The sequence below is a fragment of the Pan troglodytes genome, chromosome 15 (assembly GCF_028858775.2).
Source record: "Pan troglodytes isolate AG18354 chromosome 15, NHGRI_mPanTro3-v2.0_pri, whole genome shotgun sequence".
Classification (NCBI taxonomy): domain Eukaryota; kingdom Metazoa; phylum Chordata; class Mammalia; order Primates; family Hominidae; genus Pan; species Pan troglodytes.
In genome coordinates, this window is record NC_072413.2 from 36659163 (window position 1) to 36676114 (window position 16952).

Sequence of the window (16952 nt, forward strand, 5' to 3'; positions counted from 1 at the left end):
TCAAAACTCAGAACCTCAGACACCTAGAGGGATCACTGAATTATTGCAATCAGTCCATGAATGGAATCTGAGCCCAGGCACAGACTTAATAAATATTATCAATTGCAAATTTGCACCACTGTCTTTTGAAGCCTTTGTGAATGATAACAAATGTATTCACTTAATAGCAATGCTGCATTTTCTCAATGTAGTTACACTGAAAGAATAATGACTGGAATTTTGTGTTATTTCATTGCTTTGTTCAAACTAAATAAAATAAACCATATATAAGTATTATACTATAATTATAGTTTTTAAAATAATACATTAAGTTTTTCTGTGTGGGTACAAATATGCTATATTTATGGGGTACATATTTTGGTATAGGCATATAATGCATAATAATCACTTCAGGGTAAATGAGGTATTCATCACCTCAAGCATTTATCCTTTCTTTGTTTTACAAACAATCCAATTGTACTCTTTTAGTTATTTTAGAATATACAGTAAATTATTGTTGACTGTAGTCAACCTGCTGTGCTATAAAATACTAGATCTTATTCATTCTATCTACCTATATATTTTTTCAATTTTTAAAATATTTATTTTTGGAGTATATGGTAGGTGTATATATTTATGTGTTACATGAGTTATTTTGATACAGACACGCAATATGTAACAATTACGAGAGAGTAAACCCATCACCACAAGTATTTATCCTTTGTGTTTCAAACAATCCAATTATACTCTTTTAGTAATTTAAAAATATACAATAAAATTATTTTTCTACTGCAGTCACCCTGTTGTGCTATCAAATACTAGGTATTATTCATTCTTTCTATTTTTTGTACTCATTAACCGTCCCCACTTCCCTCCTCCTCCCACTATGCTTCCAACCCCCGGTAAACATCCGTCTACTCTCTGTCTCCATGAGTTTAATTGTTTTAATTTTTAGCTCCCACAGATAAGTGAAAACATGTGATGTTTGCCTTTCTGTGCCTGGTTTATTTCATTTAACATTATTAACTTCTGATCCATTCATGATGCTGCAAATGACAGGATCTCATTCTTTTTATGGGTGAATAGTACTCCATTATGTATGTGTACCACATTTTCTTTATGCATTTATCTGTTGAAGGATACTTAGGTTGCTTCCAAACCTTAGCTATTGTGAATAGCACTGCAATAAACATGGCAGTGTAGATATTTCTTCAATATATTGATCCCCTTTCGTTTGGGTATATACCTAGGAACGGGATTGCTAGGTCATATGGCAGCTATATTATTAGTTTTTTGAGGAACCTCCAAACTGTTCTCCATGATGGTTGTACTAATTTACATTCCCACCAACAGTTTACAAAAGTTACCTTCTCTCCACATACTCACCAGCATTTGTTATTGCCTGTCTTTTGAATATAAGCCATTTTAACTGGGCTGAGATGATGTCTCATTGTAGTTTTGATTTGCATTTCTCCAGTGATCAATAATGTTGAGAACCTTTTCATACATCTATTTGCCAATTACATGTCTTCTTTCGAGAAATTCTAGTCAGATCTTTTGCCTGTTTATAATGAGATTATTAGACTTTTTTCCTATTGAATTGTTTGAGCTTATATATTCTAGTAATTAATCCCTTTTCAGATGGGTAGTTTGCAAATATTTTATTCGATTCTGTGGTTGTCTCATCAATTTGTTGACTGTTTCCTTTGCTGTGCAGTTTTTTGACTTGATATGCTCCCACTTCTCTGTTTTTGCTTTGGTTGCCTCTGCTTGTGGGTTATTACTCAAGAAATCTTTCCCCAGTCCAATGTTTTCTAAGTTTCATAAGTTCACGTCCTAGATAAAAGTCTTTAATCTGTTTCATTTTATTTTTGTATATGGTGACAGATAGGGGTCTAGTTTCATTCTTCTGTATATGGATATCCAGTTTTCCCAGCACCATTTATCAAAGAGATCATCCTTTCCCCAGTGTATGCTCTTGGCAACTTTGTCCAAAAGAGTTTGCTTTAGATGTATGGATTTATTTCTAGGTTCTCTATTCCGTTCCATTGGTATATGTGTCTGTTTTTATGTCTCTACCATGCTGTTTTTGTTACTATACCTCTACAGTATAATTTGAAGTCAGGTAATATGATTCCTCCAGTTTTGTTCTTTTTGCTTAGGATAGCTTGGATTATTCTTGGTCTTTTGTGGTTTCATACAAACTTGTTTTTTCTATTTCTGTGAAGAATGTACTTAGGGATTGCATTGAATCTGTAGATTGTTTTGGGTAGTGTGAACATTTTAACAATATTGACTCTTCTAATCCATGAACATGGAATATCTTTCCTTTTTGTGTGTGTTTCCCCTTTAATTTCTTGATTCAATGTTTTACAGTATTTCTTGTGGAGATCTTTCACGTCTTTGGTTAAGTTTATTCTGAGATATTTTATTTGTAGTTATTGTAAATGACAATACTGTCTTGATATCTTTTTCAGATTTCTTACTGATACCATATAGAAATGTTCCTGATTTTTGTATGTGGAGTTTGTATCCTACAACTTTATTGAATATACTTATCAATTCTAATAGATTTCTTATGGAGTCTTTATCATTTCCAAATATAAGGTCATATAATCTGCAAACAAGGATAATTGGACTCCTTCCTTTCCAGTTTGGATGCCTTTTATTTCTTTCTCTTCTCTGTAGCTAGGGCTTTCCAGTACTATACTGAATAACACTGGTAAAAGTGGGCATCCTTGTTGTGTTCCAGACCTTAGAGAAAAGGTTTTCAGTTTTCCCCATTCAGTATGATACTAGCTGTGGGTCTGTCATATATGACTTTTATTTTGTTGACTTATGTTCCTTCTTTACCCATTTTTTAAAAGATTTTTTCAGAAGGGATGTTGAATTTTATCAAATGCTTTTTCGGCATCAATTAAAATCATTTTTTCTCATTTCACTTTTCAAATGAAATTTTTTTCTTTCATTCTATTGATATGATGTAACACACTGATTGATTTGTGTATATTGAACCATCCTTGCGTTATGGGGTAATTTCCAGTTGGTCATAATGAATGGCCCTTTTATTGAGTTGTGGAATTTGGTTTGCTTGTATTTTGTTGAGGACTTTTGCATTATTGTTCATCAGGGATACTGGCCTGTAATTTTCTTCTCTCTTTTCCTTTCTTCCTTTTTCTTCTCTCTCTCTCTTCTTTTCTTTTCTCCTCCCCTTCCTTCCTTCCTTTCTTTCTTTCCTTTCATGTGTCTTTGTGTGCTTTTGGTGTCAAGTAATACTGGCCTTGTAGAATAAGTTTACAAGTTTACCACTTCCTTCATTTTTAAAAATTGAGCAGAACTGGTATTAGTTCTTGTGTAAATGTTTTGTAGAATTCACCAATGAAGCAACCCAGTCCCAGGCTCTTCTTTGTTGATAGACTTTTTATTGCAGCTTTCATCTCATTACTTGTTATTGGTCTGTTCAGGTTGGGAATTTCCTTCGTGTTTTAATCTTGATAGGTTGTATATGTCTAACAATTGATCCACTTATTCTAGGTTTTCCAATTTATTGGCATATGGTTGCTCATATCAGCCTCTAATAATCCTTACTGAAGTATCAATTATCTCCTTTATCATATCTCATTTTATTTATTTTGGTCTTCTCTCTTTTATTCTTAGTCTGGCTAAATGTCTGTCAATCTTATTTATCTTTTTAAAATACAAATTTTTGTTTAATTGCTCTTTTGTATTTTTTCAGTTCATTTATTTCTGCTCTGATCTTTATTATTTCTTTTTTCTACTAATTTTGGGTTTGGTTTGCCTTTGCTTTTGCAGTTCTTTATTACGCATCTTTAGGTTGTTTAAGTTTTTCTAGTTTTTGATGTAGGGGCTTATTACTATAAAGTTTCTTCTTAGTACTGATTTTGCTGTATCTCATAGGTTTTCATAGATTGTATTTGCATTTTAATTTGCTTCAATTTTGAAAAAGAAATCCTGATTTATTTCTCCTTTGATGCAGTGGTTGTTCAGGAGCATATAGTCCAATTTTCCTCTTGTTGTTGACTTGTAATTTTCTATTGTGGTCAAAGAAGATATCTGATGTGATTTTGATTTTTTGAATGTTTTAAAACTTGTTTTGTGGCCTAATATATGGCCTATTTTTGAGAATAACCCATGTGCTGAGAAGAAGAATGTGTATTCAGCAGCACTGGATGAAATGTCCTATAAATATCTACTGGGTCTATTTGCTCTATAGTGCAGATTAAGTCCCATGTTTCTTTGTTGATTTTCTGTCTGGATGATCTGTTCAATGCTAAAAGTGGGGTGTTGATGTCTCTAATCCTTATTATTTTGAGGTCTATCTCTTTTGAACTCTGATATATTTGCTTGATATATCTGGGTGTTCCAATGCTGGGTGCATATATATTTACTTTTGTTATATCCTCTTATTATATGATGATAACAGGTTTGACCACTTTATCATCACATAACATTCTTTGTCTCTTTTTTATAGTTTTTGTCTTTAAATCTATTTTACCTGATATAACTATTGTTGTTCTTTTTGTTTCCATTTGCATAGAATTTTTTGATCTCTTTAGTCTTTGTATGTCTTTATAGGTGAAGTGTGTTTCTTGCAGGCTGCATTTAAAAAAATTCATTCAGACACTCTAACACTTGTAGAGTTAAGTCTATTTGCATTCAACGTCAGTATTGCTAAGTAAGAACTTACTCCTGCCATTTTGTTATTTGCTTTCTGTTTGTTTTGTGGGCTTCTTTCTTTTCTTTCTTCCTGTCTTTTTGTGAAGGTGATTTTCTCACATGGTATGTTTTAATTTGTTGCTTTTTATTTTTTGTGTATCTACTGTGTGTTTTTGTGATTTGAGGTTACCATAAGATTGCAAATAATTTCTTATAACTCATTATTTTAAACTGCTAACAACTTAACACCGATTGCATAAACCAACTAACAAGCAAAGAGAAAATTAATAAAAATTCTACACTTTAACTTTATCCCCCCATTTTTTAACTTTGTTTGTTTTATATCTTATTACACTGTCTATCTCTTGGGAAGTTATTGTAGTTATTATTTTTGATAGGTTTATCTTTTAGTCCTTCTCAAAATATGTGCAGTTTACACACCATAATTACGGTGTTGTAATATTTTGTGTTTTTTGTGTACTTACTATTAACACCGAGTTTTGAATCTTCAGATGATATTTCTTATTGCTCAATAACATCCCTTTCTTTCAGATTGAAGAATTCTCTTTAGTATTTCTTGTAGAACAGGTCTAGTGTTGAAATAACTCAACTTTTGTTTGTCTAATAATGTCTTTATTTCTCCTTCACAGTTTGAAGAATATTTTTGCTAGATAGGATAATTTTTTTTTTCTTCAGCACTTTAAATATGTCATGCCACTCCCTCCTGGCCTGTATAGTTTCCAGTGAAAAGTCTGCTGCTAGACCTGTTGGAGCTCCTTTGTATGTTATTTGTTTATTTTCTCTTGCAGAAGGCATATCTCTCTACAGCTATCACAGCTGGGGATATGCTGGGTCACAACTTAAGCCAGCACTGCTCTGAGTCTCACCCAAACCTTTCAGCAAGTACTTCCTGGGTTCCACGGCTGATTATTCAAGACCCAAGGGCTTTTTAGTCAGCAGATGATGAATTCTGCCAGGACTGGGTTCTTCCCTTCAAGGCTGCAAGTCCCTTCTGGCCCATGGTGTGTTTAGAAAAGTCATCCAGAAGTTAGGGCCTAGAATGGTGGTCTCGCAATTCTGCCCCATGTCCTAACCTACTGTAGCTGAGCTAGTATCCAAGTTACAAGACAATGCCCACCTTATTCTTCCTTCTTCCCTCCTCAAGCAGAGGAAAGGAGTCTCCCAGAGCTGTGGGCTGCACTGCCTGGGGTTGGGGGAGGTGCAACACAAAGACTCTTGGCCACCCTGGCTGGTATCTCATTAGATTGTGTGCACCCCAAGTCCACTGGCTCCAAGCTAAGCACAGCACTGCGATCTGCCCAGGAATTGCAGTCTTTGTGGCCTAGGCTGCCTTTCAAGTTTATTTAGAACCCCAGAGCATTTTAGGTTATGGTGGAGGGACTTGCCAGAACTCAGATTCCAACTGCTGGGATGGACAATTTGCCTCTGGCCAGGTCTGGTCTAAATGCTTCCTCTGTGAGCCCTGGCTGAGTTCTGTCCCATGTTGCATTCTGCTGTGACAAGGCAGTACTGAGTTCCAATACAAAGTCCACAATCACTGTGCTCTTCCTCCCCCAAGCACACAGACTCTTCCACTGTGCCACACAGCTGCTGCTGGGGGATGTCAGTGATTCAAGACTGTCTTTTCAATCCTCTTCAGTGCCTCATTCCTTAATATGTTAAAACCAGATACTGTGATTGTTCACCGGATTTTTGGCTCTTATAAAGGTGCTTTTACGTGTGGATAGTTGTTCAATTTGGTCTTCCTGTAGAGTGGGGAACTATTTCTAGAGGACTCTATTCAGCCATTTTGCTCTGCTTCCTCTAATTATAGTTTTTAATTAGTATATTATGAAGATATGTATATATGAACAAATATCCAGCTATAAATCATTTTAAAATGTTGACCAATATTTTGTTGTATTCTGTACTTTAAATATTCCCCTATTATTGAAGATTTAAGTTGTTCTAATATTTCACTATAATAAACAATGCTGTTACAAACATTCTTGCCAGAGCTAAATATGATTTATATCCTTAATTACTTATTTAGGATAAATTCCTAAATGTGAAATTGCTAAATCAAAACGTGTATGTTTTTAAGGATTTTAATATATAGTGCTAAATTGACTTCTCAAGCATTCTATTATTATATACTCCTTCCATAAAACTATGAGACCACTAGTTTCCCTGCTAATGTGAAACAATATTATGTCTTAAAATGGAGCACTTTAGAAGTCTCCAAGCTGCAGCTGAATGTTAGGTAAAGTACACAGAGAATCACGACATATTCAAATGTCTTTTGCATGAGTCTCAGATCAGCAGGCAGATTTACTATGAATGTCAAGAGCTGCATATAGTATTTATCATCATCCACTCACACACATTTCTAAGAGATACTCAATTTGTTGAAAGCCCTTTTCTTCTGCTTAGTCTCAAAGAATTACAACCCAAGGTGCACTGAAAAAGAAATCAATACAGTATAAAATTCCTATTCTCTCAATATGCGCAAACGTGAGAAAGTCAACATTGCCTTGAAGAGAGTCTTGTTACTTCAACAGGAGCTGTATCTACAAAGAAGAGAAAGAGATGAGCAAAGATATTGGCTCTAAAATGTGGTAGCATTCTTCCAATTCATCCACAAAGAAGAGAGCCATAGAATTGAAATTTTCATCAGTTTGAGGAACCTAGAAAAAGTGCCTTCTGAATATACATTCACTTTTTTCTGTACATAACAAAAACACTGATTTTTTGGATCTGGTTATAGTGATTAAAAATCCAAAAATTTTTGCTTCCATTTGATTTATTTAAGTGATACCTATTTCATTTCAGATAACTGGAAACTATCCTTTGAAAGAAAGTGTAGGGCTCAGAAGCTTGTAGGAGTAATTTGTATTAATTACACTTTGAGATCTCTAACTACTCACACATTTTAATGACATTCACATAAAGCTATAAAATGAAAACAATAAATATTTCTTCCGAGAGAGAGATAAAGATAATGTAAACAGGCATGAGAGAAACTGAGATTTTAAAAAAATCGAAGTTCTTTATGACTTAGATTCTATATTTAATTCTATACCTAGGTCCTTTCTACTGATTCGGTAACCTATCCTGCTTTCCCTCAGAAATGTCAGGTCATCCTGTCTTGATGCTGCTTTGTTTATTAGGCTCCAGTTTCCCCTATAAATTCACAAGGTGTAATAAATGAAGCTCCCCCAGTATCTGTTTTTTTGTGTGTTTGTGTGTGTGTGTGTCTGTGTGCGTGTTTTTTTTTTTTTCCCTAGAGAGAGGAACTCTAAAAACCCCAGGCAAGAATTCAAAATCACTTTGTTCAAATAAACTGACCATGGAAGAAGGTTTGCCTTTCTGGACTATTATTGAAATCCTTCAAGGATATAGACAAGTCTGCAGAGCAAGGGGAATAGGACTGAGCCTTAAGGAAGAAGAGGTGAAATAGTTCAAGTTCAGCAGATGTTATTTAGGCTTGAAAGTTACAGAGCAGCTAAAAGGATTTATAGAAGTTCAAAACAGGCTGGGATGTAAGAAAGAGAAATATCAATACAACATCTTAAAATGAAATAATCTAGACAGATAATAGAAGTTGCTGCCCTAAAATACAAGTTACCAAATTTGACCTAAATCATAAACACTTATCAATCAAGTTTTCCTCAAGAATGAATGTGATGCCACCGTCTTGCATTATGATGATATTGACAACTGAGATTTATTGGGAAATTGTTGGAAAAATCAGAATTTACAGAAAAGTTACAAACATAGTACAGAGAATTACCTTATGCCCTTTATCCTATTGTTAACACCTTTACAGTCCCATAGTACTTTTGTCAATTACAAGAAACCAACCTTAGGCTGGGCACGGTGGCTCAAGCCGGTAATCCCAGCACTTTGGGAGGCTGAGGAGGGCGGATCACAAGGCCAGGAGATCGAGACCATCCTGGCTAACACGGTGAAACCCCGTCTCTACTAAAAATACAAAAAATTAGCTGGGCGCAGTGGCAGGCGCCTGTAGTCCCAGCTACTAGGGAGGCTGACGCAGGAGAATAGCATGAACCTGGAAGGCGGAGCTTGCAGTGAGCCAAGATCGCACCACTGCACTCCAGCCTGGGCGACAGAGTGAGACTCTGTCTCAAAAAAAAAAAAAAAAAAAAAAAAAAAAAAAAAAAACTGAAGAAAAAAAAAAAAGAAACTAGCCTTTGTATATTGTAACTTTACTCAGGTTTCACCAATTTTTTTCCCAACCTACTTTTACTGTTTCAGGATTCCATTGAGGTTTCCACTTCATATTTAATCATCATGTCTCCTCAGGCTCCTCTTGGCTGTGACAGTTTATCAGAATTTCCTTGTCCTTTCTAATTATGACAGTTTTGAGAAGCACTGATGAGGTATTTAATTTTTGTTTTTTTGTTTTCCTGAATATATCTCAATTTTGATTTTTCTGATATTTCTCTTTTTTCTTTTCTTTACTTCTCTTTTTGAGACAGGGTTTTGCTCTGTCACCCAGGCTGGAGTGGTGCCATAGCACAATCTTGCCTCACTGCAACCTCTGTCCCTCCCAGCTGAAGAGATCCTCCGACCTCAGCCTCCCAAGTAGCTGGGACCACAGGCATGCACCACTATGCCTAGTTAATTTTTTTTGTATTTTTAGCAAAGACAGGGTCTCCCCATGCTGCCCAGGCTGGTCTTCAACTCCTGACCTCAAGCAACCTGTCTGCCTCGGGCTCCCAAAGTTCTGGGATTACAGTTATGAGCCACTGAGCCCAGCCTGACTGATGTTTTTCAAATGGTTAGACCAGGGTAATGGGTTTTACTGAACAAACCCCAGAGAGGTAAAGTGCCATTCTCGGAACACCCACTTATTTTTTTAAAGATAGAATTAGATTTTCCCAAAGCTTTTGAAACACTTTTTCTGTGATTTCACTTCCTAATTAAAATTCAAAGTCTACTATAATACATTGATATCAACAAGTCTGCCATGACCTTTTTCATCAAGAACTTTTTGAATCTGGAGTTGTGACTCTTTACCTCAGCAGTGATATTATTTCTCTCCGATGGAGAAACTTAACTGCTGCAGTGCTGTGTGTAAGTCCTAACTCAACTATGAGAAGATGACTGAAGGAAATACAAATTCAAAATGACTGAATGATACAGACGCTACCCTGGGTGACCATCCGACATTCACTCTCAATTTTTGTTCACTGTGCCTACCTCCCACTTTCAGGTTGTAAAGGTCAGCTCCTCACTTTCCCAGCCACTTTTGCATTTGATTCACTGCTGGCCTACAAGGTGAAAGCTATCTCTTGGGGTATTCTAGGAAATAAACAGTTTCTCCTAGATAAGAGGCAAGAGGCATGGCAGAAAAGCCCTACTCTCACCCATTCTGATGTGGATGTGTGAAGATGAGTGAATTGAAACTGTTTCAGCTATGAGGCAACAGCCTAATATGAAAACCCAAATGCTAAGAATGAGAAAACAGAAGATGGAAAGAGAAAGAGCCCAGATTCTAGAAGATCTCATGGAGCCAGAAAATTAATCTTAGGACCACTACGTGAACTCTTGATATCCCTGCTAGTCATCAGATTTGCAGCCCAAAGCATCCTTACATGGAGCAATATTTGGCATTTCTCATGTTAACTTAGAGAAGATAAATTGGTAAAACACAGACATGTTTTGTTTTGCCTACACAATTTTAAAAAGAAAGCTAGTCTTCTCTTTAAAATCAGTCAGTTTTACAGAAAAATAAATTCTCCCTCCCTTTGAAAGATCAGCAAATCTGGCAACACGTGGATCACAGGTATAACTGCCAACAATTACCTGGAACTAGGTAGCAACTGCCACTTTCAGATGTGACCTGTGCTCTGCTCTTCAGCTCTTGTAGGCATGTGTGAAAAACCCTTAATATCAGGCTTTAAGACAAATTTCTATGGATGCCCCTTTTGACTTTCTTTTCAATTTTGCATGAGAAGAATGATCTTTAATTTTGGAAGAATACACCCAATGAAAATAATAGAAACATCACTCTGACAAATTTTCAACCCCTTTGTGATACTATATCTCCTTCCTTTCTCTTCCTCTTTTCCCTGCCTTCTGGCCTCCCACAGAGCTACTGAGGAAAAACGAGTTAAGATTAGCTTTCCAACTAACATTTCTAAGGTGTTTTACTTAAGCAAGAAGCTCCTGTAGTCAGTCAGGAAAAAATTTAAACTCTTCATAAATCTATTTACCCGCTCTAGAAATGCACCCAACTCATTATTTTAAATGGATCCTAACAAGAATTTACAGTTTAAGTTTCCTAACTAAAGAAGTGCAATGCATACCCTATAAAACATGTTCCAGTGGTGGACGCACAAACGTGACCCTTGGATTATAGCTTTTTTTAATGGGGCATTTTCCATATCATCAAAAAGAATGAGAGTGGGGAGACTGTCCAGCAAAACGTGCTGAGCCATCAATGAAATTTCTCACTGGGAAGATAAATTTCTGATTGGGAAGATAAATATGATGTCATTATTGATAAAGCTATTTGATAGGAGGAAGGCTAGGTTTGTTATTGCTTCCACAAAGAGTAAGCACGACACTTTTTTTAAGTGAAATTCTTGAGACTTGCCTCAATATAGAAGCATCATCTTCAGCATCATTTCCTGACCTCAGCAGAGGCCTCCTTGCAGCAAACCCTCCAGTGCATCAGCTACAGAGGTCAGAAACACACAACACAGGAAATGTGAAAAAATGGGACAGGCGCAGTGGCTCATACCTGTAATCCCAGCACTTTGGGAGGCCAAGGCCGGTGAACCACCTGAGGTGAGAAGTTTGAGATCAGCCTGGCCAACATGGTGAAACCCCATCTCTACCAAAAATACAAAAAAAAAAAAAAGAAAGAAAATCAGCCGGGTGCCATGGCATGCACCTGTAATGTCAGCTACTCAGGAGGCTGAGGTGGGAGAACTGCTTGAACCTAGGAGGTTGAGGCTACACTGAGCTAAGATTGTGCCACTGCACACTAGCCTGTGCGAGAGAGCAAGGCTCTGTCTCGAAACAAACAAAACACACACACACACACACACACATACACATACACAAACAAAACAAGTGGGCAGGCCAGAAGTTAGTGCCTAGGCAAACACCCTGTGGTTGGTGGAACTTGAGGAAAGGGAACACAGCCTGTTCAAAGGGGATTTTGCCAGTGAGCTGTAGCTGCATGTTACAGGCAGGTTTGTGAGATAGGTTGTAGTTTCACATACCTGTAACAGGTCTCTAGCCTTATTTAATTTTCCGATGAGAATATTTTTTGACATTTGTAATAATCTAACCTGATGTTTAGTACACTATAAGAAATAGGGATGGCTATAAGCAGGACTTTTACACAAAGTGGTCTCTGTTATTCCAGTAATGATTCCCATGAAACAAGTTGGTTAGTTTTGGTTTGCTTTTTACTTTGTCTCAAAGATCAGCATTTATTATTTTCAAAAGCTATTTCTTAATTTCTAATCTCTCTCAAACTACCACTTTTTAAAAGAAAGTTTTCCCACTTTAATTATAAATACTCTTTAGGAGGGTCCCATACATTCATTACAGTTTTCTCTAAAATCATAATATAAAGCAAGTTGTCCTGAATGGGATCATATGTTTCCATAAAAATCATGTTATAATGGGGAGGAGGATAAACCATCTAATAAATCAGTCATAACAAAAAAAAATCATAATAATAAATATAACAAAAACCTGCTATACATTCATTTCCATGGTAAAATTATGCTTCTAATCATATAAAATGAGCATAAATGTATTATAATAATCTATATCTATATATAGATATATGTATTGATTATACAAAAGGCCTCAATATATCTATAAGTCTGTCTCTCTCTATATATATTTGGCTGAATGCATAAAACTATATCGTAAAATTGACCTAAAACTCAAGTAAGACCTGCAATAAATATTAATTGATAATTCAATAATTCTGTTTGACTTCATAGCATTTAGAAGTGCTTTGGGACAGATACAATTTGGATACTTATAAATTGTCTCAAGAAATATGTCACAAAGGTTTGATTGGTATAGTGCTTTCCCTTTGAAATTTTTTCTTTTAATAAGCAGAAACATTCTCTCTGTGACGTTGCTTCCCTCAAGGACTGCAAAGGTCTCCAGTTCTTATTTATTGTCCTTGTTATATTTGTTCTTGTGTTTGCTGCTGATGATGATGACGATAAAAAAAAAACAAACTTGTTTTTTTTCTGTCTCTTTGGTTCAAGTTTTCAGATTTCCAGAGAAAAAATTTTTAATAAAATCCTATAGGTAATCCCATTATTTAAAAATACACACCAAATGTATTTATTAGAAATGTATTTTTATAAGCTCAAGTTAAAAAATGTTACTTATTACAAATTCAATCAGTGAGAATACTAGGTATATGAAGCTGAACACAAAAATGTGAAAACAGAAACAGTGAATAACACTTGCAGTGTTACATCAACTTTGGCATCCTATTTGTTTCCAGGCTATTTATCTGGCAGCACATTATTAGAAAAATACAAATATACAGGGATGAAAATGCCAACAGTTCAATAAAATAATAGCTTATAATCTCAGGATTTCTAATTAAACTTATTCACAATCTTAAAGGAAGATGAGTATCTTTTTGTTAAAAAATGAATAACAAATTTAAACTATAAAAACCACTTACATTCCACTAGTCTATACATTATATAGAATACTACACACACATATACCCCTATAAACAGTTACCTCAAAATTAAAAAGGAGTCTGGGCCTGAGAAATTCCTGAACAAACAAAACCAACTAGGCCTGAAAAAACAGCCTTAACCCTGCTTAAACTGCAAACATAAGCGAAACAACTCAGGTCACTTCTGGTACATGCCCATGTTAGACAAAAATAAAATATAACCTCAGCCCATCATAAGAGGCCAGTTAACTTATAGTTCTGTAACTAGAAATTTTCTGACAAAGTAAACCAAAAAGGACAATTTTACAATTGCAACCAATCATATAGTTTATTCGTCTTGCTTCTATATCCACCCCATATATACTTGCCTCTGACACTGTCATTGGAACACTAAATTTAGTTTGCTGTTTCTCAGTTCATGAATGGCTGCTTACTCAAATAAACTCTTTAAAATTTGTTCCTCAGATGTTTCTTTTACAGTATATTAAGATGTTATTACTACACCATACACGTGCTTGCATCCTATGAAGATCCTCCAGGTAGAGGCTTAAAAATATTTAAGGCTTTGTTGAACACTCTCAAGCATTTCATAAATTATTGATAACCCACTATACCAATCACCAAGTCATTATTTGTAAAGACAAATAAAATAATATGTGTGGCAAAATTGCACAATATAGACATGACTGCTTATATTTTGTTGTCTTTATTGTATGCTTGTGCAAATCCCACAATGTTGGTACTCTTGAAGAAATGGATATAAGTGGTAAAATTGGCCATTAACTGTATCAAATGATTCAAGTTACAATGCGTAAAGGAGCAAATGAAAGGAATTCCTAGCGTTTCACTTACATTATGGGTTAAATAGAATTTGTCATCTAATCTGAGACATGAGACACAAACACAAAATATACATTCAAAAATGTTGCTGATGGTTCTGTTGATTAATAATATTGTTTATTTGTGAAAATGTGATTTAATAGCCAAATAATGCTTCTGCACATGAACTTTTGTGTAAAGCCTAATTATAATTTTGGTACCTCTCTTATTATCCTAGTTGTTATATCTACTTTAAAACATTGCTTCCTAAAACTAAAGTATTTGACATTAAAACTTTTAAAAATTTTTTATCATTAATTTTTGGTATGTTAATGGTAGAAAAAGATAATGAATGGTAATAAATGTTCATAAATTTAAAATATTTGTTAAATGCCAGGAACTGTATCAAATAAATAAATGTTGTCTCACCTTACTATAATTGTCATTTAAAAAATAAGAAGACAGTGCTCCAAGGAAGTGTAGCTATTTGTCCAAAGTCACAATACCATTCAGTGGCTAAGCTGTGACTTGGACCCGAGTCTGATTACTCTAAGGTCTACCTTCTTTACATTACAGTCTATCTTCTCCATGGGTAAAAAACAGATCATAAAATGAGAACACTGTGGTACTTGGACTTCATGATTCCTTCTAGATGGGCTCCCTGGTGAGTCTTGAAAATGATTTGGAACTGATAGACACTGCAGTAAGTTAGACCTCTGCACCAAGGGATTTTCCATGTTCTTTCATCCTCCAGTCTAGAAATGATCCTCTCTTATATGTCACTCAAATTCCCTAAATTTCATTACTTTAATTAATCAATTTTTTCTGAGACAAGGTCTTGCTCTGTTGCCCAGCCTGGATTGCAGTGGCACTAATGTAGCTCACTGCAGACTCAAACTCCTGGGCTCAAGCAGTCCTCCCACTTTGGCATCTCACAGTGCTGGGATTACAGACGTGAACCACTGTGCCTGGCCCTGAATTTACTTTTAATATGATACACTATAATTGTCTATCTATACACTTTTCTCTTTTGCCATAAGACTGTGAATAATTTGAGGGCAAAAATGTTTGGTCTTTTATCTTTATATCACCAATGCTTAGTTAAGTGTTTGTCTTACTACATAGCAGAAAGCCTGCTTGATGGTCAATAAATGTTTGAAATGAATGAATGAACAAAAACTCTGGAACTGTTACCTTAATTCTAGACCAGTCTCTGACTAAATAAACAAGATAAAGTGTCAAAAATCAATTTTACTTACTATTTAGTTTATTAAGAGACATCAAATTTTTCTTGCTACTTCTACTTTCTCCTTGTAGATTACTGATTCCCTTTGCTCAAGGATTTCATGAAGGTTAGTGCAATAATATTAAAAAATGTTCAGAGTTCCTTGAAAAAAGCCTTAAAATGAAAGTAAGTTATAATGGTTCTTATTTTATGCAAAGAGGTATAGAGGGTACATTTCTTATGTTTTATGCTTTTTAAAAAATATGGATAGCTTATTTCTTCTGGATTAAAAACAGGCAACAGTATCTAAAACAATTCAATTATTCAAGAAAGGAAACATATTTTCCTTTCTTCTCTTAAAATTTAAAATCATCACCATGTAATGCAATTAAGCAGATGGAAATGTTTCTAGTATTGTAAGAAGACATTCTTTCTTTTCATTTCTGTTACAAAATTGGAAACTTTTTTGCCAATATGTTGGTAATTAGTTTCTCAGTATATGTGCCAGCAAAATAAAAAAACAAAAATGGAAACACTTTTTGAACAATGAGACTATAAAAACACATTGCTATTTTAGATCACTAGTTTTCTGGGTCCTTCTTCTTCATATCGTTCATACTTTTCCCACCTACTGAAATTTTACTCATAGCTTTTCTTATATTTTGCTAACCTCAAGTTAAACAATTCCTCAATTGAAAGTAACACCCTTCGTTCTAGACTTAGTCCTCAAAGGTGCTATTTAACTGCAAAAAGATAGATGCTCAACCTAAACTTTTCACTGGTAGCCCCTGATAATGTGTGAACATTAGGGTAAATGGAACCCAGCACCTGCAGCTGTTTACTTCTAAATCTGTGAAAAGAAATTTTAAAGAACAAAATTGCCGGGTACAGTTGCTCATACTGTAATCCCAGTACTTTGGGAGGCTGAGGTGGAAAGATTGCTTGAACCCAAGAGTTTGAGATCAGCCTGTGCAACACGGCAAAACAGTCTCTACAAAAAATCAAAAAATTAGCCAGGTATGGTGGCATGCATCTGTGGTCACAGCTACTTGGAAGGCTGAGGTGGGAGGATCACTTGAGCCTGGGAGGTCAAGGCTGCAGTGAGCCATGATCATGCCACTGCACTACAGGCTGGGTGACAGAGTGAGACCTTGTCAAAAAAAAAATAAGTATAAATAGTAAGAAAGTGATATTTAATTAAAATCAAATTCCTTAGACATTCACTTACGATTTTCATTACTTGTAGAATCTAGTATTAATCATATTAATGGTTCTACCACCCTGATAATCCAATTCCAGGACAGATAAGTCAGAATTTTCTAGGAAAATGATAAACCAACAGGTATCCTCCAAGTCTGTAGTGGAAGGTCTCATTTTCTGTAGAGCAAAATGGTCTGAGTGGGAAAAAAAATACTGATCTCAAAAGAAATCAGCACACTTGGACTTAAGCCTTGGGTCTTTTCTTAACTAGTTACATGCCCTTGAACAAGTCACTTGAGCACTCTTGACCTTGGCTTCCTGATCTGTGAAATTATAACGTCAGGCCTG